The following is a 25,615-nucleotide window of genomic DNA, read 5'->3' as shown; positions in this document are numbered from 1 at the left end:
ATTGAGACATGTCTGTTCTCCAGTTTTATTTATATACTACACACAGAGCCACTTGAATCATGAGGCAGCGGAGGGCCGAATTATGCAGCAGGGTTGAGTAAATTACGTGGCAAGAAAAGGCAGCATTATGTGGCACATTTTCTGCTAGTATCACTTCATTATTTTGTCAATGTTAAACCTGTTAACACTGCCTGGGCATTAGTTGCAACTCTTTAGTACCAGTTTAACACCCACTTATAGCAATAACTTACCGAAAGGTGACCATGCAACCATTTCAAAGGGCCTTCCTCTGCACAGCAACATGTGTTGTTGTGTTTTAGTAACATTTGACCGTTTGAGCTCGAACCAAATTTTGTTTTTGTTCAAATCTGAAGACTATGCAGAGGATGATGTATGTAGTGGCTAAGGCAGCAAATCTATAATTATAAACAAATCACTGCAGCCACACTATTGCATAATTCAGGGTGCCCTAACTACACCTCATACTCACCACCACACTACTTTTTTAAACTTCTTCACATTTCAAGACCCTCATATGCTTCATCAGACTTTTGCTTCTTTGTCCTCTTATTTCCTATACTTTGTAAGGAATTTCTTTTCTACATGAACCCTATTTAATATGCCAATTATGTCCTAGATACTGTAACAACTGGCAACGTTATAAAATCCAAAACCATGTACTAACAGGTAAACTGCACTCTCCACATCTGGGAAGGCTGATAAAACAGATGGTGATCCTCAGGAGACCCATACGCTAATGGGAAGCATATTTTTAACTGATCCTACACTGAATGTAAAGCTGGATGGTGCTGACATGGAATATGGTTCTGAGAAACTCGCTGAAGGAGACAGTTCACATACATCCAACCCATCCTCACACTCTACTAAAATATGTTCAGATGGATCTTTCAATTAAGGCCGTGAAGAAAAATCAAGGGAAGAAAACTCCTTAAATTGAAGATTTTAACTAAGAAGTTAGATACTCTAGAAAGAAGTTTGACCTATTTTATGGAGGGTCATTGAGAAATAGATGGTTGCCTCACTTGGCTTGAGCAGCAGGTCAAGTATAAAAGATCCAGATATCACCACCAGCGAAAATGGTTATTAGAAAATGTAAAAATAAGGAAAAACATCAAGACTCTTCACCATCTGCTGATTGGGATTGCAAAGGGGTTAGAGGCCCGGAAATGAAACAATGGGTATCCCAGATGCTTCTGGATACTTTTGGGACTGATCTGAAAAATCAGGTATTAGTCAAGGACTTGTCAATTGCAAGGGCCCACTGAGTCCCCTCTACTTCAAAAAAGGTAGAGGCTCAGCCTCGGACTACTATTGTTTTCTTTTAGGATATTAGAATTCAGGAAGCAGTGCTGGCAGATGCCAGACAAAAGAAGCAATTTATCACAGGTCAAGGCTTTTCATTTTCTATATTCCAAGATCTGGCATGGGAAACCACATAAAAAATAGAGGAAGCTAAGAGCTCCTTTTATGAGTTTAAGGCCCTTAGATTTATGCCCCAATGAAAGGTCTCAGTTTAAGAAACAATTGGCATGGTGCATTTCAAAACTTTTCTGAGCTTCAAAGGACTGTGCAGTTTATTACAGCCGGGATCCAAGTAGCACCATAGATTTAATAATTGCTGAATTGCTAAACTGTTGAAACACATGACTCCTCTTTTTCACCCCTTCTTTCTAGCAATTCTTTTCTCTTTCATCCCATCTCCTCCTCTCTTCCATTCCCTTCTCCTTTTAGGCTTTGTTTTTTCTTTATGGTTTGGGCTGGGGTGGAGCCACATTTTCCCCGTTGGATATATTAACCAGCGTCAATTATTAAGGGGTGAGGCTGTGTCTTGAAAGTGACCAGGCAGGCCCAGTGGGGTTCTCTTAGGGGTAGGCACCAATCTAAAAGCATTTAAGGTGTGAAGTTGGTGGGGTGAAAAACCACCGGATGGGAGCACAAAGGTGGAATGGGGCTGTACTGGGAAGAGGCATTTTAAAGACAGAAGGTATCAACATTGTTGTTATAGGTGGACAATGAATATTATCTATCACTCCACTAGTATTAAGATTGTTGCTCTCAACGTGAATGGGTTAAACTCAAGATTGAAACAGAAGAGAGTTAATTAACTTAGAGTTTTTCAAATTAAAACTAGACATAGGTTGTTTTCGTGAGTCGTAAATATTGAAAAAAGGAAAATCTTTGTATAAACATGTGAAGGCTAAATATATAGATGGAAATTCCGCAAGTGCATCAATACAAAGGATGCAATACTATCTCTCAAGACACAATTCACAATCATACATTAAGAAAGTGAACACTACATTTAGAGACTACCACACTGAACATTTTCTCTGTATATGGATCAAATCAAGATAAACCAACTATTCCTATTGAAACACAAATAGCCATGCTGGACAATCTGGGAAAATGATTTTAATTGAGGGGATTATAACTGCATTCAGTCACTTTTATTAGACACTCCACCTGTTGATGTCCGACCCCAAATGTGTCGGGCTAGGAAGGCAATTCTTCAACTAGTTGATCAAGATAACCTTGTAGACCCTTGCAGAGGAAACAACCCAACCAAAGAGCATATACATTATACTTCCAACGTAATCATTATTACTCCAGGATAGACTACGTTTTATTTGGCAGAAGGGTAGTTTGCTGGTCAAACGTTACATTTCAGCCACCTTTGGTATGAGATCATGATCCCCTCTCTCTAGAATAAAGAATCCTGGTTAGCCAATCTATTATGTATTTGAGGGCTTCTACAAATCTATGGAAGAAATATTCGAGATTTTAGGGGATAATAAGCTATCTAAACTTTACCATCCCGCTATGGCAGACTTAACTCAGCCTCTCAGTTTTCAAGTAATCATCAACGCTATCAAATCAGCGTAATTAGTTAAGGCCACCTGGATCAATACAATTCATGCTGAATCATACAATCTGATATTTTTGGTTATAGCAGCACTTTTTTCAAGCTGCTTACCAACTTATGGCAAGGGGTGTATTATCAAAGTACGCAGAATCATGGCTGTATTTTACCTTTCTGTGAGGGGAATAAACCTTTGACTCTGTATACTTATATCGAAATCCATGCTAAAATCACTGCAAGAAGGTTGAATAGTAAAATTGTTAGATAAATATTACCCTAGCAGTGTGGATTTGTACCAAGGAGTGATACCAGCTAACATACTAACCTAGCCACAATACTAATGGACTTGGCATATATTCTGCACAACCCCTAGCTCTTACAGATTGTGATACTTAAAATGCTTTTGGCAGGGTGGAACAGCCGCCATTCCAATGGGGTGATCATACATCACATGGGCTTTTAGGCACAACTAGCAAAAGTTATAAAACCAATATATAGGCAATTGTTTGTAAAAATATCAGTTGACAGTTTCAATTCAGACACCTTTTTATTTACACAGATTATACACCAGGGATGCTCTCTTTCACACTGACTATTTTTCTTATATTTGAAACTCCTTTTTGCTGATGATAAAGGAAAACCCGGGTGTTGAACTTATCACACTTTCCAGACATGTGGTTAAATTAATGTACTAAGCTGACAATGTACCTACTGGTTACTCAGAATCCCATACGGACACTCTCAGTGATGCAGGAGATAAAAATAGAATTCAGCAGCCTTTCAGGCAGTAAGCATAATGTATAAAATATATGAATGTATGTGTAAAGGAGCCTCTGAAGCCTTTATCTACACTGTCTCAAGCATGAGATATCTAGGTATGAGGCTTATGAATATATACAAAGGTTCTTTAGAGGTAAACTACAAGAAAGCTGCAAAAATTGGGTTATTGGTTGAGGGGGATGAAAATCTTTCTCAACCAACAACCACAATCATTGTCAGGGTGAAGCACAAAAGTCACTAAATTAACCTGAATTTAACCCTCTGCTAACTTGGCACAAAGATAGTCAGACTTAACTTAGAGGCAATGTGTAAAGTACTTTTGCAGCACTCAAACAATGATACAGTAAAACACAACACAAGAGAAATCCTACACCAGTTTGGAGAAATTGAGAAAAATATAATAAAGAAAATGAAACAAAAATTAATTAAATCCAATTAGTAGAATCAGAGTTATCATTTTTTATATTTGTTGTAAAAAATAGTGCCTAAAAGATGAAAGCACCAACCACAGGTATCTGGTCACATGAGGCTGGAGCAAGGTCAAAAGTTAAGGCCCACCATAATTGAGTGTGGTTGGGATTCACAAGGTGGATTGGGCCCAGTCTCTGCATAACTTCGGAAATTTGTAGAAAAAGTCCAGGTGAAGGTAGAGTTCAGTATGGCAAGGCATCAGGCTGTGTCCAAGTTGGAATTGTCACCACTGGGGTGCACTGGACAAGGTTTCAGGGAAGCCTTCGACAATGAAGGGAAAAAGCCATAGATTTGTAGTGAAAATATTTTCAATACAATACGTAGGGTTAGGGAATCAATATTTGCGTAATTTGTAATGGAGCCAAGCTGTTTGTTTACAATTCCCACTCCTAACCAAGGGCATATCATAAGGGATGACATAGCCCTGTTTAATGTGCAATGCACAGACAAACATCCAAGTATTCCAGAGAATAGTCATCCATAGCACACTCTGCAGCATGTAGAGGAATGTGGGAGATAAACGAGGAGCGACCGGGTACACATTGTAGGGCTTCCATCTGGGAGCCTGGAAGAGATACATGGTAAACCAGCTTGTGAACGCGTCACATGTCTAGCAGAATTATATAAAAGGCAGGAAGTCTAGGAGTAGAACCAGTTAAAGGCTGATTTCACTTCTGTGAGGTCTCTATGGATGAGGCATGGAGGTCATATATGTTGATGAAACTATGTAATATTGCTTCTCTAACTAGTCTGCGTTCAACAGGTTGCATGTTTTTACGTGATCCACAAAGGTAGGCAGAGCATGAGGGGAAAGATTAGTCAAAAAATAAAAGGCAGCCTACTTTGCAGATTGATTCCAGATATTTGTATTATGCTCTTGGTTGCTGTTGGTTAAGAAGCTGTGATGTTTTTTAGGAAGATATCACAGGTGGAGAAGTGCATTATAGATTGTATTAATGTGCTCTCATTTGACAGATAAAAAAGAAGCTGTCCGTTTCTACCTGACAGGAATTCCCTTTAGTAAGAAATGTGATTTTATAACCTGTTAAAACCTGTTATGAAGTCTAAAAATGGAAATGACTCCTCGTCCTTTTTTAATCTAAGCTAATGTAAGATTTAAAAAATCACTCTAGCCATGTCTTACCCATCCATCCTCCCTGCAAATATGCAGTTTGCAATGAACACTGGGCAGGGTTTTATAGATGCTATCACAGGGCATTAATCAAACTTTAAAGAGGACAATTACTTGTTCTCATTTAATATTTTCACCATTCTGAAGTAATGAAAATAGACCAATCCCAAACATGATAAACCACATTCGACTTTCAGGTCTGACTTTTGACACAGCTTCAGCTGTTTTGCTAGATTATTATTTTCCCAAACAATCACACATAATATATATATACATTTGATTACCAACCATCGTCCATTGGCCTGTCGAACTGTCATTCACATTATGATGCCACTCATCACAGAAAACAACATGGGGCAACGGTTCAGGACACTATACCCACTGGCTCCATTCACTTTGAGTGACGGAGCAACTTTATGGACCTTGTTCACATCCACATAAAATTGGTCCTTTCTCTTCAGTGACAGCTCTTTCAAAATACGTTTTTTAATTGTACTTTTGTATGCTGTCTGCACTTCGGATGCCCAATTGCATGAGGATTTATATATTATCTTTAAAAACTGGTGTTGCACAGTGTTTACCTGGCATTCTGATAGCTTAGCTGCCTGCCATTTGAGTTGCTTAGCTGCGTAATGCTTTCTTCTTGTCACCTTCACTAAAAACAATAGTAAAATGCATTCCACAGTTAAAATGTTCAATTCAATTCAAAAATCTTTATTCGAATTTTTGCAAATTCATAAAAGCAATACAAGATACAATCCCAATTAAAATGTTTATTTTTCTTTAAATCACTAGAAAAAAATTTATCATAAGCATATGGTGGCCACATTTAGGTAGCAACATATTTTCTTTTGTTTTTTTGTGGCACATGCTAGATATAAAAAATGTAAAGAAAAATTTACCTTTCACCGCTCATGCCAAGACCAGACCAATTTGTTTTGACAATGCTTGTTAAATCTATACTAATAAATGCCTTTTTTGGCTTAAAACTATTTTATTTCATAGATGGTTCACAGTGAAAATACTGAAAGGAGATCTGAATGTAGAACATCCTATTTTAAAGCACTTCGGTACCAATTCTTTCTCTTGTTGGAATTTTTTTCAGTGAATGTCTAAGGTTTTCTAAATGCTAATTCCTAACTATAACGACCCTGTAACATTTGTTTATTTTAGTGCATTTCAATAGTTTTTTAACTATTAGTCGTTTTACAGAGTGGAGGAGAAAGGGGGCTGGGCCTCCGACCAGCTCTAATGAATCTCACTGTTTAGGACTTACAAGAGATACCAGGAGGGCTTCTTGTCTCCCAAGGTCTCTGAGGAGTAAAGTGGACTTCATCTCCCAGCCAGTAGTGCACCTTGAGCTGCAGAGTAGTGTGGCCTCCAAAGACCTCTTAGCAATCCTGATGTGTGGAACTTATTGGAGATAGCAGGAGGGGTACCTCCTGTTACTCCCAGTAAGTCCCACACAGCAGGAATGCTGAGAGGTTATCGAAGGCAACGCCCCTTTTCTCCATCACTCTGCAAATGTGTCTCCTGGCACACTACTGGTTGGGTGATGAAGTCCCTTGAATGCTGAGGGTCCTTGGGGCCCAATAACCCTTCCTGCTACCTTCAGCAAGTTCCAGATAGCTGGATTGCTGAGAGCTGGCAGGGGGCACTGCCCACTTTCTCCACCACACTGCAATGGTCCTTCTGGCACAGTACTAGTTGGGGGATGAAGTCCTCTTGGATGCTGATGGTCCTTGGGGGACAAGAACCCCCTGTTACTTCCCGTACATCCCACACAGCGGGAGTGCTGAGAGCTGGTCGGAGGCCCCGCCCTGTTTCTCAATTTTACTCAAAACACTACAGGTTACTGGGACGTTATAGTTAGGAAATAGAATTAAATAAACCTTAGAAATTTACTGAGAAAAACATTGGTTACAGCGACATTATAGTTAGGCTCAGATTTCAATTGTACAAACCCATAGAAATTCAGCTGTTATAGTTATCTGAGCTTAATATAACTTACTCCCATGCAATGATGTGCTTATGACCTCACATATTACATCACTCATGACATGGTCAGTGACCGCTGTGTAGCACTTAGAAGAGGTACCAGCAGGGCTTCTTGGCCCCTAAGGTCCCTCAGGAGTAAAGTGGCCTCTGAAGACATCTTAGCAATCCTTCTGCCAGGGAATTACTGGAGGTGATAGGAGGGGTAGTTGGCCCCCAAGGATGTCTTCGGGGGACAACTACCCTTCCTGTTACCTCCAGTAAGTCCCTTGATTTATGTCCCGGAGACCGCATCCCCTGGGGCTTGGCTTTATAATTATGTTTTAAAAATAATGGGAGGGGGGGCCACATGGCCCAACTCCTGGGCAAATTCCGACCCCGGGACCTGCCCCTTTTTTCTTTTTGTTTTAAAAGGGATGGGGCCTTATGCTTCTCTTCAGAGGCTTTAACGGAAGCGGTGTGCGCAATCGCTGACCCACTTCCCCACTGGGAATTATGGGAAGTGTAGTGCGGAGAGCACACAATCACGTCCTGTACGTGATTCTGTGCTCTCCGCACTACACTTCCGATAATACACGAGGGGGTCACGAAAGTGAAACAGCAGCCGTATACAGGAACGTGGACGGGCCCACTTGCGGATCCATACAAGACGTGATTGTGTGCTCTCCGCACTACACTTCCCATAATGCACGGTGGGGAAGTGGGTCAGCGATTGCGCACACCGCTTCCGTTAATGCCTCTGAAGAGAAGCATATGGAGCTACGAAACGCGTCAGGCAAATCCACTACGGAGCGGCATCTGCAAGCGGATCCCCGTCCTTACCTACACATAAACCAAGCTGCTGGTCGCGTGCTACTTAAAGGTGGCCAACTTTTGGAGTGACAATTAATACGCGGCCGTCCAGCCGCAGAGTATGCACCACCCCGTAACTCTTGGGGGTCACGAAAGTGAAACAGCAGCCGTATACAGGAACGTGGACGGGCCCACTTGTGTGTCCATACAGGACGTGATTGTGTGCTCTCCGCACTACACTTCCCATAATACACAGTGGGGAAGTGGGTCAGCGATTGCACACACCGCTTCCGTTAAAGCCTCTGAAGAGAAGCATATGGAGCTTCCAAACGCGTCCGGCAAATCCACTTTGGAGCGGCATCTGCAAGCGGATCGCCGTCCTTACCTACACATAAATCAAGCTGCTGGTCGCGTGCTACTTAAAGGTGGACAACTTTTGGAGCGACAATAAATACATAAATATACAAATAATGTTAAAACAATAGTGAAGATGTTTGCAATTTTATTCCCAAAAAAGAAAATATTTTTATACTTAAAAATGTTTTTTGCAATATTTACAACCACCAATATATTTTGATATAAAACATTAAGAAATAGCAAAATAAGTAAAATGTATTATTATAATAAATAAATAGCTGTACAATTTATATGCCATATAAAAAATCTTGATTAGAAAATCTATATAAAAAATAAAAACATATTAAGTATTAACTCTTAAACAAATATTTAAAACAATACAGTAATAATTCTAGAATAAAACCAAAAACAGAAACTTCAATTAATATGTAATGACATAACACAATCCCAATTTAAGAAAAAATGTATTAAACATTTTAAAATAATGTTTAAAAAAAATCAATGCACACTTCACCCTTTTCCCCTATAAACAGCACATCATACTATTAAAAAACACATAACTTGAAAAAAAGACCTCAACATAGTATAATACTACTTTGAAGAATTACAGTTAATTGAAACAAAAAATGTAAAACATATTTTTATAAAGTACTCCTATAATTTAATTTAACATTTTGAACAAATTAATTTAAAAAATTCTACCCAACCAATTACCAATAAACACAACACCCCATCCCTAAAATATTCAGGATGGGGTACAAGAGTACAATAATAGATAAATAATAAATAAATAAAAGATACAAAATATACCTATGTTCAATGCAACAACATTTTTAACAATAATGTTAAAAATAAAAATGATACTCTCTACAGTATTAAGCCTCACAATGATATTCTTGTTGTCATGATATGAAGACAACAATATTCTGGTATAAAAATATTTCCAACTAGATATTTTTGTCAAACTCCTACTGGCAATCCTGGAAGTGTGTAGATAAAACTGTCTACGAAAACCTGAAGACAATGAACGTCCCATGAGGGGTTTTTGTTACATAGGGCCTGATTACGATGGCATGGAGACCGCCACCGACAGGCTGTCAGTTGTGATCTCCGTCCACAATATTATGATGGCTTCTGGACAGAAACTCTGACCACCACGGTCCCAACAGGCGTTCAGCATCCGACCGCCTGTTGGACATCCCTGTGGTCCCAAAATGGCGGCAGTGCCTGTCTGGCACCACCGTAGGGATTACAATATCCAATTCTGCCGGTCGTTCTATGGCGCCAACCCACCGCAAAACGGCAGGCGGAAACGGATTTGGGGGTCCAAAGAGGAACCCCCTCGGCCTTGGACTGTTGGGTTAGAAAATCCCATTCCTGCTATGCATTCGTTTTCATGCTATATTAGGTTAGCAGTGTGTGGCTAAATAGTCACCACTTGTATTCATGGTATTCAACCCACTGAGTTATCCCAGCAATGCGTAAGCTTCAGTTAGCACGTGTGACTCCATTTTGTATTTCCTAATCCGCATTAGGCTGTGTCTGAACTAGGCCTCATTATTGATATTGCTTGTCCCAGCAAAACATTGCATGTCGTTATTATTTTCTCTTTTGTTCAAGGCTGTTTCTCAACTTACTAATGAATAGGCCATTTTGCCCTTGCTTACCTATCCGAGTATGTAGCTCTGCTCCCACGATTAGGAGCCGCTGAGGCTCAGCGCAGTAACCTTGAGTTGCCAATAAGATGTACCCATCTGGCAGGTGGTAGATCATTCTTCTGTGCCCTCTTTGTTCATGTTTGGCCCAGGCCAGTAACTGTCCACTGTGGTCATGCTTGGGGGCTTTTGGGAAGATTCACTATGTGCTGCAGTCCGGTGGGAGGCCAGTCCCTCTGCAGACATCTTCGGGTGCAGGTCAGACTTGGACTCCTCTGCAGAGTATTGCTAATAAACTAATGTTTGTATTCTCTACTGTCTGACCAACTCTTCATTACTTGGGAAGGCATAGTAGGTAGTTGTAAGCAACCTGGGTGGCCTCTAAGGGCCACTTCCTTCAGTTGGCGCCCGAACAAGGACCTGCAAGGTGATTTGCGGGTCGGGGTGCATCTGGTCGGTCGGGCAGATCAGGGTACCCCACACGATCAAGCCTGGTTCTTACAGCAGCCCGCCCATCTGATCAGGTGACCCCTCATCTGGTGGTCACCGGCTGGGTTCTGTGAAGGTGAAAGCTTGGAGTTGACCGTCTCGTCTGAAGAGTCTGCAATGGAGAATAATTTGACTCGTTCCTGAGTGCACCAGGTGAGTGACTTGATTCTTGGACATATGGCGCCATTCTTGAACGGCACGAGCCTGCAGGCTGTGTCTTGATTCAGTCTCCTGACTGTCTTGCTTGAACGGCACAAGCTGATGGGTTGTGTCTTGGTACGCTCTTTTTAGGTTGTCTTGGTTTGAACTTGGTGGGTTTGCGGAACCTTTAAAACACACAGACTGTTTGCAAACAATCTGCCAGGCCAACTGGAAATTTGGTCTATGCTTGAAAAGTTCTGTGGCTAGAGCCTGTCTCTTGACCGTGGTACAGTCTCCGGATTGTCTTCTTGTCTTGGTGAAGTCTTTGGACAGTTTTGTTCTGATGCAGTGTCTGGGCTGACTTGTGGTTTGATTGATGTGTTGGGTGCTATGAGGTTTGTTGACCAACGTCGGTGTTGGTGCTTGTGAAATGCTTGTTTTAGTGAGAGGCGACTGTGCTTCGAGTGGAGGTAAGGATGCCTTGCCTCAGTTGGCACATGAACAGGGACCCCGCAAGAATATTTGCAGGGTCGGGGTGCATCTGGTTAGTCGGGCAGATCGGGGTACCCCACACGATCGAGCCTGGTTCTCGCAGCAGCCCCGCCCGTCTGATCAGGCAACTCCTCATCTAGTGGTCACCGGCTGGAGTCCTGTGAAAGTGAAACCTTGGAGTTGACCGTCTGGTCTGAAGAGTTGGCAGTGGAGAATAATTTGACTCGACCTGAGCGCACCAGGTGAGTGACTTGATTCTTTGACAAATGGCGCCATTCTTGAATGGCATGAGCCTGCGTGCTGTGTCTTGATAAAGTCTCAGACTGTCGTGCTTGAACGGCACAAGCCGATGGGCTGTGTCTTGGTATGCTCTTTTTAGGCTGCCTTGGTTTGAACTTGGTGGGTTTGCAGACCCTTTAAAATACACAGACTGTTTGGAACAATCTGCCAGGTCAACTGGAAATGTGGGCCATGCTTGAAAAGGTATGGGGCTAGAGCCTGTCTTTTTGAACTTGGTACAGTCTTCGGATTGTCTTCTTCTTTTGGTGCAGGGTTTAGACTGTTTTGTTCTGATGCAGTCTCTGGGTTGACTTGTGGTTTGATTGTTGTGTTTGGGTGCTATGAGGTTTGTGGACCGATGTCTGTGGTAGTGCTTGTGAAATGCTTGTTTGAATGAGAGGCGACTGTGCTTTTCGTGTGGAGGTAAGGATGCCTTGCCTCAGCAAGCTGTGTTGTGTGGGGTTTTTGTTTGACATGGTCTGAGGACCATCTTTGGTAAAAGTACTTGCAATTCCTTTGTCAGACAAAATGATGAGTGTGTCCCCTTCTTGAAAATGTCTGGAATTAGCTTAATTTGGTATCTTGTTGTCGTTGTGCTCTGCAGAATCACATAGGAAGGAGGTTAGCTAGCACCTCCTGACAAAACTTAACTTTTTGATGAATGAAAAAAATAATAAATAAATAAAAGTCTAGCTTTATCAAAATTACTAACAAGAATTTGCATTTTTTTGACATAGTAAGAGTACAACATGAGAAAAATGTAAGGAAGGGATGATCATTTAAATTGAAAACAGTGTTGGGATGATTCAAGGTACTGTATATTTATGCTGAAAAGAGTGTGCTGGTATTTAGAGCTTCAGACCCGAACTGCATTCAGAAAATTGGCACGTAGGAATTCCGTGCAATGCTCAGAAGTTAACTTATGATTGATTTTAGTGGGTGTGTTTCATTTGGATTTGCCCACAATAGAATGTGTATTTAATTTGGAAAAAGTGTTTTAAGCACTCCAGGCAGTGAGTCTTAAGCTGAATAAAAAGGAATTTCAAAGTTGAAACACATAGGTTGTGAATTCAGTGTGTGGCAGGCTTGCTGTGGCCTTCGGTGAGATAAGGAAGAAATTCCTAACCTGTGGTCCCAGAATGGCGGCCGTGCCTGTCAGGCACTGCCATTGGGATTACAATATCCATTTCTGCTGGTCGTTCTGTGACGGTCAACCCGCCGCAAAACGGTAGGCGGAAACGGATTTGGGGGGCCATAGCGGAATCCCCTGGGCCTTGGACTGTTAGGTTTGAAAATCCCATTCCTGCTATGCACTAGTTTTCATGCTATATTAGGTTAGCAGTGTGTGGCTAAATAGTTGCCACTTGTATTCACGTTATGCAACCCACTGAGTTATCCCTGCAATGTTCAAGCTTCAGTTAGCACGTGTGACTCCATTTTGTATTTCATAACCTGCATTAGGATGTGTCTGAACTAGGTCTAATTTTTCATATTGCTTGTCCCAGGAGAAAATCGCATGTTGTTATTTTTTTCTCTTTTGTTCAAGGCTGTTTCTCGACTTACTAATGAATAGGCCATTTTGCCCTTGCATATCTATCCGAGTGTGTAGCTCTGCTCCCACGATTAGAAGACGCTGATGCTCAGCGCGGTAACCTTGAGTTGCTGATAAGATGTACCCATCTGGCAGGTGGTAGCTCATCCCTCTGTGCCCTCTTTGTTCATGTTCGGCCCAGGCCGGTAACTTTCTGCGGTGCGTGTGGTTGGGGGCTTTTGGGAAGATTCACTATGTGTTGCAGTCCGTTGAGGGCAGTCCCTTGGCAGACATCTTCGGGTGCATGTCAGACTTGGACTCCTCTGCATAGTATTGCTAATAAACTAATGTTTGTATTCTCTACTGTCTGACTTCATTACTTGGGAAGGCATAGTAGGTGGATGTAAGCAAACCAGGTGGCCCCTAAGAGCCACTGCCTTCCGGACATAGCCACTGGTGGGCATAGTGCAGGGATATGTGTGGGGTGCCTGTTTTGTCTTGCAGTGGGTGCTGCAGAGCACAGCACCCACTGCAATACAAAACATGGTCAATGCAACCACCACAGTAGCGGTCGCATTATAATTTGCCCTGTGGGACCACCGCCTTGTAGGCGGGTGGTCCCAAATACGATACAGACTGAAGTTGGTCCATCATCGTAATTAACCCATAATGAGGTGTAAAAAGTCAAACGTTTGGAATGTGTTGTAGTTAAGTTGACCATGTTGAAAGAAACGTCCAATAAAGTGAGCCCACCCTCATTGCATTATATTCAAGTCCTGGCTGAAAAGGGTCATTTCGAAATTTGTTCTACTACGAGATCAAAGCATGTAAGTTGAAGGAGGTTCTTCATACTACATAGTCTGCAAAGAATTTTCTAAAGCCCAATCGAAGATGTTACTCACTCGAAGCATTGTTTTATGATACCATGGCCCAGACTTTCAAACAGGGCCGGACTGGCTACTGGGCGTTATGGAATGCTGCTGAGCCTCGGGCTGATTTTGTTGATGGGGACCTGCGTGTACTGAACGAAATTCGTTTTGCTTTAATTATTTCGAAGTACACGCAGGTCTCCATGAACGAAATCAGGCCCACCGCAGTGAAATCAGCCCCCAGCTCGGCAGAATTCCAAAACGCCCGGTAGTCAGTCCGGCCCTGCTTTCAAAACAGTCACGGAACATTGTCCCTCAGCCGAAAATGCAGCGCTGCGTTGCTTGACGGAGGGAGCAGGAGAGCGCCATATATATAGAGACATTGCTCTCTCCTCCCCTCTCTCTAGCGCCAGATTTCAGCTGCTGTCTGCCAGGCACACACCTTTGCACCATAGTACTATGGTATGTGCATGAATCTTCCATAAGTTTTGTACTGGAAAGGTACACTTCCAGTACAAAATACTATGCTTAGACACACTTTAAAAGTTTACCTATTTTGTATGTGTGCTGCACAATGCAGCATGCATGCAAACTCGGAAAAGACAGTAAAAACACTTTGGGGCAGATTTATGACGGACTTCCGCCGCCGTTGCGTGACGCAACGGCGCGGAAACGTGGCGCATCCATGCGACCTATTTACAACGTGACGCATCTAGGCAGATGCGTCACATTGTAAAGCCCTGCGCCACATGAAACCTGCGTCAGGTTTCATGTGGGCGTTCTGTCGCAGGGTGGGCGTTCCCTCGTAGGAAAGCCCCGTAAAACTGAAGCAGTGAAATCTACAAGATTTCACTGAGTCAGTTTTACGAGGCTGCTGCATCAAATCCTTACGCCTGCTTGAAGCAGGCGTAAGGAGTGACGCACCACGTTATGTATGGGTGGCCTCTGTACATTGCAGGAGTTGCGTCGCACTTGCGACGCTACTCCAGCAATGCGCCTCCCGTACACCACAAGATGCGTCACGCATCTGCCCTTCCTTGCACCATGGTGCGCCGCATTGTAAATGCGACACATCTGTGGTGCCGCAAGGAGGGAATTGCGTGACGCATCAGTTCTGGCGCATCCCTGCTGATTTGCAGAGATGCGCCAGAACTCATAAATCTGCCCCTTTGTTTAACGCCTCCTTTCAAATGGTGTTAACTTTTGGTGCTAAAACCTGTCTACTATTTTTTGTTGATAGGGTTTTGCGTCAAAAGGCATGGGTCGTTGCATAGGAACGCCCATCACTCATGTAACACATTCTTGGTGCCAAGTAACGCAAAGCACTGCTTTGCGTTACTTTTAGGGTACTTTTGAGCGCAAAACAAGTTTTGCTCTGGAAACTAAATTATGGAAAATCTTTATGTGCTGATTAGCGTCACTTTTGTGACAATAACTCAGCGCAAAATGTTTGTAAATCCACCCCTACGGCATGTTTCACTTCCATTTGCGACTAGGCGCTCTGAAGTCACTAATGTTACATGTAAAGCTTGGTACAATACTATATAAATAAATGAATGCGCTATTGACTGCTTTCTTGGTGGATTGCAGACGACTGGAATTAAAATATGAACATAAATCTATGTCAGCACCCAACTGCTAAGTTAAACCAAATATTACGAAGAATAGATGTAATTTGCCACTTTTGAGCAGGGAGCGTGAAACCAATCTTACTGCACGTCCTGTGCGAGGGCAAGTCATGCCAACAACAGGTAGAAATGTGTTTTCTCAACAATAACGCCTTGATTTAAGAATATGAAAAACAACTCCTAATTACAGAGACACAGCTGCGCATCATTTCGGATAATAGGCATGCCAAATTTGAGCAGTAGATTGCCTGATGGATGTCAATCAAATTCAGCTGAAGTTGGTGTCCTAGTTTCTCAAAGTTTCATGTCTCTTAAAAGTGAAAAGTACTTGTACTAAATGAAAGAGAGTGAGCAAGCTACGATGAAGCATGAAAGCATGTTTGTAGGAACTGACATGACTACATACACCGATCTCTGTCGTCATGAACATATCACATTGCTTAATATGAAGTGACGCTCTGATTTGTGTGGCGATAACCCGGAGCACACTCTTTAAGTTGCACACAGAGACCACCGCCTTCTGTGGTCAGTAGCATTAGTAACATTGGTTTTGGTAACAGTTGCACAAACTTTAGTGAATGAGTTAAGTGAGTGTTTTCTTTCTTGTTCCTGGTGCGCCCCTGCCTGGGGAGGGAACAATAAATATAATCGCATGCCTTTATTAAATGCATTGTAATTCAACCTGCTTGTGAAGTCTCTCTTTCAGCCCGAGGCCCTATGCAGCCCCTTACCAAGTGACAAATGTTTTTTTTTAATTTTTCAGTGATAAGATTTCATCTCTGCTCTTCTTTGCGGTGCTTGGCTGGGATAATAATCTGTTCTGCTGAAAGGAGGAACATGCTGCGCTCTGTAATCAGCATGTCACTGCTGCCAGGCAGGCTTTAGCAGACCTCTTTTCCCCCATAGTTGGTGGGACCTAAGCCAACTATGCCTGCCAGAGGGAGGTGCACCATTGCCCTCTATCTGTAACCTTGTGCGAACTGCACTCTGCTACCCCCGGCAGCACCCCGAGTCCAAGACATAGGCACGCACATGTGCGGTGGAGCTGCTGCCTGGGATAGGGTTAGTCATCGTCAGCTGTCACTGGCATGTTACCATACATTGCAGTGGATGACGCCAGAGGTGATGCAAGGGGCATGCTGTAGAGACCTGGTGCAGCACTGCTTCTGAGACCAAGTCTGCCACTGCCACACTTGTACTAGGGCAGGTGGGTGATGGTGGTCAGTCCAGTCCCAGGCCCTTAGTATTGTATTGCATCACTCCAGTGGAGCCATGTGGCTAGCTGCCTTGTGTGCACCCTCGGCCAAATATAGCGTTTTAGGCAATAGCACTAACCAGCATGGGATCTTTTAATTTTAATACCAATATCACAGTATGAGTCACAGAATGCACAATGCTGTTGGATCTAAATGCGCGACTGACTATAGCCGTCACACATGACATGGGACAACTTGGGAGCATTGACATACGGACTGCTACATCTACAGCCCTGGAACCGTTAGGCTCCAACACACACCTGCAACCGGCAGGCACAACGTTCACCACCTCAGGTTGGTGATGTAATTGCTGAGTTAGTTTAGGAGAGATTACAGCAGATAATACCAAACTACAGGAAATGTTTGATTTGTTGCTCCAGTCCAGCTTATCCCTTTGCATTCAAGGAGTGCTTCTGTGCCATGCTCGATGACCAGACTTATAAACAAAAAAAAGCATTATTTCTAGAGAGATGGTCTGGACCTGTGCCCTCTGAGGAACCTATCCCTACCTTTGATATCAAACCTGCCTCCACACAGGACACACAAAGTGCAAAGACTGATTTTTGTGAGAGGTTTGTATAAGTTCCCTTTTGTCAAACCACTGCCTTCCTCCCTGGGTAGTTCTGTGGGTACAGTACAGCTGTACAGTTGGAAACATCTTTTCTTACCACTGCATGCTCTGATTCCTGTACTGAGTTTATGAACCTGAACCAGAGATCGGTCCGTTCCCTGCCGGCATGGCCTTGATAACTTGTTCCTGCTTTTGATATTATTTGATTTATTTGCTGAGCACTTATGGCATAATAAACAGTGCTAAGAACTAATTTCAGACACACAGAACACATGGAAGATGTGAAGTGGACGGTAAGGTGAGATAGTCAGAGGGAGGGTGAGGGACAAAGATGTGAAAGATGGTAGAACAGCGGCTTCCTCAAGAACAGAGAAGTATTTGCTGCATGCTAGAGTGTTATACAGGTTAATTATGGGATTGGGAGAAAACATAGGTCTTTAAGCTTCCTATGGAATCGCAGTAGGTTTATTTCGGGGCAGATCTACAAGGAAGATCCACAGCGTGGCCCGCGAGCCTTTTGGCTGCCCCACGCTGTGGAACTTCCGAAGCACAGGGTTGCCACATATTTACAAGAAAATGTTGGATCTCTGTGCTTCCCCCTGCGCTGGCGCACAAACTGCAGGCATTCGCTGGAACAGGCACCCCCGGACCATGGTGCAAGGATGCCTGCGTCGTGGGGAAATTGTTTTTGTGCACACAAACATTCACTACAGGCATTTTCCTCTTTCATTTCGTGCTGTAGAATGCAATATACTAATTGATGGGGTCAAAACGTCGACTGTATTTTAATGCCTGTGCTGATCATGTCTTACAACTGGGATAACAGTAATTGTGCTACTGTATCTGTATAACTGATTGTTTTTCCAGATGCTTGTTGGCCTCAGTGGCTATTAGACAGGTCTTCCCTCCAAAGACACTGTGAATATTGTATATAAACTCCCTTCTCTCACGCTTCTGAAACCCTCACAACAAGCACTTTCCTTGAGCACTTCCCTTCCCGGAGCACCTCTGCATATGTTCGTTTAACATGCATGACTAAATAATGCAAATGATAAAAGTGAAGTGAACTTTCAAAATTGTTTTTATTTTCTTCAAATTAATGTTATGGGTGATGTGGTATTTGTTAATTAGGCTTTCCACTGTGACCGCCTGTTTTTCTGTACTGATACTGACCCAGGTCCGGTGGTTGATTTTGAGTTGTTCCTAGTGGAGTGTAACTAGTTTTGAGTCTAACTATAGAGGAGGAAGTGAGCAGGGTTGAGGTGTGCTTTAGAGAAGTATCCTACTTCTCTCTGTTCAGTGTTACGAGTTGTGGCCTACCCAGCCCTGTAAGGCATTAAGGTATACTATATTTAAGATTCAGTGACAGAATTTGTGGTTTTCAGACACCACTGCAGGTTAAGGATAGCAAAAAGGAACATTTAAGCTCTTATATCATAGACTAACAAAATGTTGTCCCTTCTCCCTTTTCATCAGAGCCAAACCACAACTGGAACCTATTCGTAGTTCATGCTGATTGCCTGAGAATAACCTCAGCACACCCACTTCAGACAATTTAAACTCCTCTATAAATGATCTTACAAACAGTCAGTAATCCTAGATATAGCCTGCCCAATAAACATAAACAATCGCTCCTATCTCACCTCTATTCACAACTTAAGACCCAGAAAAACCTTCACTGGAACAGTAGAGCCATTGCTCAGCAGGCTCCCCTGAGAACTAAACAAACATCACTATTTCGCCCATACCTCCATGCAAATACATCGAGATTTCACTTGACATATTCCAATCGACCATCCTGAGAGGTCTCACACAAGGATCACTCATATCACTTTCCAGCATTGTGAAAGCCTCTCACACCCAAGGGTTCTTTGACGGGACAATACCAATACAGTGCAGAGCCTCCTGCCGCTCCAGGACTCTAGTCTTCAACCGGAGTGCTTCCATATTGCTGAACCAGCTAGTGTTCACTGATAAGACAGAAACATCAGTTGCAAACCAATTACAAGCACAGGTCAACACAAACCACACTCTGCACAGTGGTGATTGGTGAACACGTAAAGAGGTGGGGCATATATTGCTTCTTCCAATTACACCCTAGAGGAAGCTCTAGTTTGCCTTAGTGTGTGGAAGTGATTACCACTAGAACAATGTATTTTAAAGTTCAAGTAATTATATTGAATACAATTCAATACATGCACAGCCAGCCCTGAAGCAGCACTCATAACATGTTTCAACACTTCGAAAGTGTGCCAACCAAGCCTATCCTTGCAAGGGGTATTTTAAAGGTTTGCCCCACCAAAACAATTAAATAATAGCAGCAAATGCTGCATTTTTTGAAAATTTTGAATTTTTAGAAACATCTTTGCATTACGCATTCTAAATAATCTGTACTTTGGCATTGGCACCTATTCTTATTAACATCCATATGGCATTGTCCTTTCATTTTTATATTCTGCTCCTTTATCTTGTATGTAGCATCTTGTATCATATCCACCTCCTATTTTTTCATTTTCCTATCCTCCTCCTTCAGCCGAAGTTATAAGTCATAAAACCTGGGAGAACTACCTGAAAAGGGTGGAATGGCATACATCTCATTCGCAAGCCATAAAAAACAGGGTTATTACTGGGGCCTGTCGAGTTATGCATCAATGGAGGATCAAATTATGTGGGTGGGCTTACAAAATAATATGACATAAAACAAATTATATGTCAAAGAAGGTCAAATAATTCTTCATAATATGCGATTAAAGGCAAAGTAATGGCACATTAGAAGGTAACTGTATCTAGCTCTTTCGATTTTTTAGCACACATTCAGGGAAAAGGGATCAAAGTGCTAGATAAAATACATGGATATCCATAGAAAGACGTTTCACGTTCGGAAGGTCCTATTCAAAACGTAATTCACCAGAAAATAATAAGGTATATTCCTCTCAAGTACAGGGACCAAATTTGAGTAACCTTGCTGTTTTTACCTCTAAGAGTAAAACAGTTTATGTTAAACTTAAAGTATTATTTTCAGCAGAAAACAAATCCACGTGTTCACCGTGCATCTAATTAAAAGTGTGACTCTTTTTTTCTGTACATCCCAGTTATATTTTACAACGTGTCTTCAGTTTGAAGATTACCCTGTATTTGCACAACAGTCGCTGTGAAAGCTTTTAACTTCATTTAAGCAACAGTTTTCCAAAGCACTACTGCACAATTGTTTTGCGCACCTCTGCCTAGGAGACACTTTGTGATTCAAGACGTCCATGAAGATTGAAGGAATCCACAGCAGTGTTAAGCTATATCAATCATCTCCCATCCCATGTCATAGTCCAAAGCTGGAAAGAGAGGGAGGCTCTGTATTGTTGGACTTTAAGATCTTACATCCCTCAGACGTTCTTGAGCTCAGTAAAAAGCTAAATCAGTATACCCTTGGTCCATCTGTCTGGCAGAACATTCTGTCCAAGCTTGTTCCTAGTCTGAACAATACCATCACCAAGCAGTTCCACTCCTGCCTATTGTCTGAACTGGTACTTACCAGAGGACTGATGAATTGGTAGGCCAGCATTAGTCCAGAGGAATCCAGAAAATAGCAGCTTAGCACGATCCTTATGGCCCTCACGAAAATTCTGAGGAAAGTAGTTGCCTCATAACTCGCAAAATTCTTGCAAGACACTAATGCCGAAGACCAGTGGCAGTTGTGTTTTTCACCTGGCTGCAGAACTGAAGCCTTCCTTTATATGGCCACTCAAGAAATATGTCAGATACAAGGTGACGGTGGCACAGCTGCCTTGATCTTTTGCATTAATTAGCCACCAATAATAAGGTGGACCAACCCATTTTAATTGAATGATTGACCGAAGCAAGCAAATAAGACAAGCTCAAACAATTTCTGTTCAAGCACATGTAGATACTGGCTCTTTCATTCTTCTGCTCAGAAGAGGCACCTATTTTTATGGAGTACCACAGGGTTCCTCACGGTCAGCATTGCTTTTTAACATCTAGGTACACCCTCTGTCTCAGCTAGTAAGACTTTTGGACTGAAGGCATTCTCATAAATCATCATTAGACTGGATTAGCTAGTCCCCAATTCAGGAATGTGGTATGGAATATCGAGAAGGGAATACCAAGCTCAAAATATATCATGAATAGAATATCAAGGAGGAAAATATGTGCAGAGAGAAAGGAGTAGATTAACTATTCTTAGGATGTATACATTGTCAAGATGTGAATATGTGAAGTAAGGCATAAAAATATGTACATATTTATTTACTGATGTGCTGGTCCTCAATATTCTGCTCACACTATTGTGTGATCTCAATACTCGCTGCTCCATATTCTGAAACCACACCCCAATTTAGCACTACTACTGAGAGCTAGACTAATGGTCACAAGGCAGTGTTGTGGGCGCTAGGCCCACATGCTACTACGAATGATGACACAGAGTCAGCTGTTTAACTTGAATCACTGGACTCAAGCATGTGCACCCAGGCAATTATACTGGCAGGGTCAGGTCACTTGTGACACCTGTGATGGATGGGTGTGAGTGCTCGGCCGCCCCCCTCCCAGTTGTGGGTGCCGACGAGCTCCTCGCCTGGGCCGGTATTCGGCCGATTTTGTTACAGGGACGATTTTGCAGCTATGCTGCTAAAACGGCCCCCAGGGGCCCAAAACCAGCCCCCACCCGTGTGGCGTACCGGGGGAATGCCCATGCCCGCTACGGCCAGCCCGGCCCTGGTGTGGGGTGCAAGTGTGTCCAGCCCTCAGGTAGGTGACAGGCAAACTAAGTGTCTGCTGAGACACTAGAATGTGTCCATCACAACACTACATTCCTCCCAAAATGTATTAAAAACAAAAAGTCCAACCTACGGAAATAAACTATGCACATGGAACACCACAAAGTCTCTCTGTCTTGAGAGGCAGTCCGCGGGACAGCAGCGGACAGGTGCAGCTGGGAGCACCCATGCATCTCGGCACAAGTCCATAACTTAATCAGCTACTGCTGGGCATGAACAATGCATCAATGGAGTCCAGATTCCTTGGCAGCCTGTCCGTCAGATCAATGTCCACTTACACACTGTTGGATGGACCTGTGTGCTCTAGTGGTGATGTTGTTGGTGTCAGACAACTTAACATGGTGCATCAGGAGTGTCAGTGGATTCCCACTGCAGAGTCTTCTCTTGAGGCATCTGGGCACTATGATGACAAGGCTTGCCAGGGGTAATGCTTCACCGGGATGACAAATTGCTCCTTGGCTGGATTGAGTGATGCACATAGCAATGATGTGGTGGTTGCCATTAGACCTTGACGACAGGCAGCGTTGATTCAACTGGAGTTTGATTGATTCAAGGTACTTCGCAGCCACATGTTTTTCTGGTGCCGCTCTTCTCCTGTGGCATCTGCGGTCGAGAGCAGGGACGCCATCCAACTTAGACTGCCAATGCTCGGAAGTTGACAGACGCACTGGAAAGTGTTGAGGAGACATGCGGTTCACGCTTGCTGCAGCTTTCTTTTGGGTCTCTAATTTAGCTGTCTCCAGGGATGTTGCATCGTGTTGGTGACTGTTTTGTGTTTGCGGGTGCACTCTTGGCTTGTCGTGGTAGGAGTCCTTGGACTTCTCAATTTGGTATTCTCTCCAGGACACCAGTGGTTGTCCGGTTCTTCATGGTGACGGGATTGTCGCTCTTCTTTTCAGTTCTTCCTCCGGGTGCAGTGGCATGAAGCATATTCAAAACAGGCCAACAGGGCCTATTAACATTCAGTGGCTCTGATTTGTGCTGGTGATACTTCCGTTGCTCTCCTCTTTTCTCCCTCCTGGGTGCTGGGTGGGTGGAATCCTGCCACTTGTCTCATGTGTTCCTTCTTCAGGGAACTTCTTGAAGCTCCTACTCCAGGTGTTTCCTCTTCTGGAAATGGCTTTCAAAGGCAATAGGGAAGCTGTGGTGGTGGCTTGACACTTGGAGTGTGAAACTCTCCTCTTGCCTGTATAGGGCTACTGGTGATTCCATTTTGAAGCAGTGTGGAGGAGGACACTCTTCTCTTCTTTCATGATGTGGTGTTGTGCCACATTCTCATCTCCGTGTTGCGGTGGTGGCAGCTTTCCACTTGAGGATGTGCAGCTCTCCTCCTCCCTGTAATGGGCTGTTGTACGACATAGTTACACAACAGTGTTGGGGCACCCCCTTGATTTTATGGCATGACACGGAGGCTAGCATTATGCAAATCTCCTTTAATGCACAGCTCATAGCAGCAACAATTGAAGAAATCTTGAACTTCAATAATATTCTAATAACATATAAAGTCCATCAGCACAAAGCATTCTTCCTTCTTTGTTGCTGCTACTCACATATAAGTACACCCTCTTTTGCTGTGTCTTCAGTTTGATGTAATATTGTTCTTGAGCTGTTGAACACACACATTTTATTAACACCCCACCATCCCTCTACTACTATCTACACCCCCTAACTCTTTCAACTCTAAATGTCAACCCTTTCTAGGTCACTTTAATAGGCGATATCAACATGGCTTGGAGGTAGAGGTTTAATTGTTTGCACATTTTTCTTTCGCTCCACTTCCCCTCGGAGTGCGGTGTTTCTTTCACCCACCCCAAGGAAAATCTTTAATCTATTTTGGTAATTTCAAGCTAAAAACTTGGGGGCATATTATCAATACTCGGCGATAAAATTAACGCCGCTTTATCGACAGGAAACTGCTGATAAAGTGACGATAATGGGCTTGATAATATGCTCTATGGAATTCCAATCGAAGCTCATGTTAGATGTGAAAGACATTTAACATGAGCTTCGATTGAAATTCCTGCCGATAAAGTGGCGATAATTTTATCTTCGAGTCATGATAATATGCCCCAAAGTTTTTTCTCTTTAATGAGCAGAACCCTTTTCGAGTCCGACCTCACGCAGCCTTCCAGTCTTGCTCTCAGTTTCAAAGATAAACTCAGGACGCTCCTGCTGTCATAGCAACGGGACCGCCCTGACACCTACCATGTGTTTGGTATTGTTTGCACACAAGCTGGCCTCGCTCTGAGACTGGCATGCTGTTTCCACACTCGGGCCGGCCTGCAGAGTAAGTCAGGTTCACAATATTACTTTTCTGTGACCGGCGAGCACATTGAGCAGCAGCGTCTCGCCAGTTAAAAAGTCCAATTTAAGCCAGCGAGCACGCGCTGTCAGACAGAATGTCGCCAGCAGACAAAAATAATTAAATAAGCCTCACAAGCCGGTTAGCACTCGTTAAGAGGCAGCGTCTCACCGGCAGTATTAATTAACTGAACAGTTCACTAGTATTTACATTGTTAAGGCAAAAAAAAATTAACTCCTATACAATTGATTATGAAGGGTAACCAAGGAAAATTAACCTGTACAAACCAAAATAAATACTCACCAGTTAAGAAGAGGCAACAATGGTGCTTGATTGTCCAAAATCTTGTTAGAAGAGCGGAAGACTGTCTTAAAGCCTATTTTTAACGAATTTGGAGTTAAAACATATAGGAATGCAATTATTGTTTGTTTAAGAGGGGTTAACATTCAAATTATTCATCAATTTGTTAAATTTATCTTTATTGCTGAAAAGTAATTCCGTAAAGTAGACATTTTAAGCAAATGAATATCCGTTATGAAATTCACCTGGAAAAAAAAATGGTAATGATATAATGATCTTAAATGTTTTTAGGGAATATGTGGGCTATTTCAAGGTGTTTTATATTCCTTTTGTACTGAACATTATTTTACAATTGTGGATTATATTTTTTGTATAGCACAAGTCACTAAATTATGCTGGAGTTTACCCCCTGCAATAAGCCCATGGCACTTTAATTACTGTTGCTGCATAGTTTAACTCAAAGAGTCTAATTGCAATTTGTTGCTGTTAGCACTTTACCTTTAGTACTGAAAGCACAATGCACTTTATCTTTTTGCTGCTGAATGTTATTGGCAAAATGTTAAAATGGTTAATATTTGCTGCTAGCATATGGCACTTTAGTTTTGATGCTGCAAGCACAATGCACTTTTTTTTCTGCTGCTATAGATTATTGCCAAATTGCTAAATTCGCCAGTGATCAATTTATGATAGGTGGATCTTTCTGTGGTTTTAAAAACACACTGTTTCTGTATATGTATATGTTTAATCTGATTTTGTTATGGATATGTTCTGTTACTACTAGTTGTCCAAAACAATAATATAAAAATTTAAAAAGCAGTACGACAGAGGGTCTAAGGAAATAGACTCAGGACGTTACAGAAAAAGGCCTAGGGAACTCTCTCTAGCCATCTTATCTGCCATTTTGTTAATT

The sequence above is a fragment of the Lissotriton vulgaris genome, chromosome 8 (genome assembly GCF_964263255.1).
Source record: "Lissotriton vulgaris chromosome 8, aLisVul1.2, whole genome shotgun sequence".
In the NCBI taxonomy this organism is placed as follows: Eukaryota; Metazoa; Chordata; class Amphibia; order Caudata; family Salamandridae; genus Lissotriton; species Lissotriton vulgaris.
Note: the sequence above shows the minus strand (reverse complement) of the source record.